Here is a 773-nt window from a genome sequence, read left to right as displayed (position 1 = left end):
CTTTTCTTTTCTTTTCTTGAGATTTTTGCTTACATTTGCTATCTAGTTTTTTTTTTTTTGCTTCAATAAAAATATTATATTTTGAGACTTATATTTTCATGATTTTTTCATATTTTTAATTTTAAATGTTATGGTTTTAATCTTTGTTTAATTGTTTATAATTATTTTCATTCTTTTAATACATTAGACATGGATAAGTTTGTTACGAAAACTAAACGTGCTTGAACCAGGAGCGGAGCGTCCCTTTGTAACGGGGGGCCAAGATTTTTAAATTTTTTTTTATATTATATATTTTTTAATAATTTTTTAAAATAATTTTTATTAAATAATTAATATAATAAAAAATACTAAAATAACTTTACAAACTTTATTCAATTTTACTCAAATTTTTAAATTTATTTTGAATTTTTAAGTTTCTTCACCCATTTTTTTCTCTTTTCATTTATGTTCTTATATTGTGAAATTATAAAAAGGTAAAGTTTTTATTTAATTTTTTCTATTTATATTATTATTATTTTTTATGTTTTTCAATTATATTTTCTTTGCTTATATATTTTAAGTTTCTATAGATTTCTTCTTTAAATTTATATAAATCATCAACCATATTATTTTTTGTTATATAAGTTATATCTTCTATTTGTCATAGTTTTTTTTTGGTTATGTGGATTTTATTTTTAATGATTTGAATTTTTTAAAAAATTATTTTATATGTAATTCTCAAATATAAGTTCTATTGTTGTATTATTAGTTGTTGTTTAAAATTTCACTAATAT

The sequence above is a fragment of the Theobroma umbraticum genome, unplaced genomic scaffold (assembly GCF_002168275.2).
Source record: "Theobroma umbraticum cultivar Fairchild unplaced genomic scaffold, ASM216827v3 scaffold_204.0, whole genome shotgun sequence".
In the NCBI taxonomy this organism is placed as follows: Eukaryota; Viridiplantae; Streptophyta; class Magnoliopsida; order Malvales; family Malvaceae; genus Theobroma; species Theobroma umbraticum.
The sequence above is the reverse complement of the archived record's forward strand: the minus strand, read 5'-3'. Positions refer to the sequence as shown.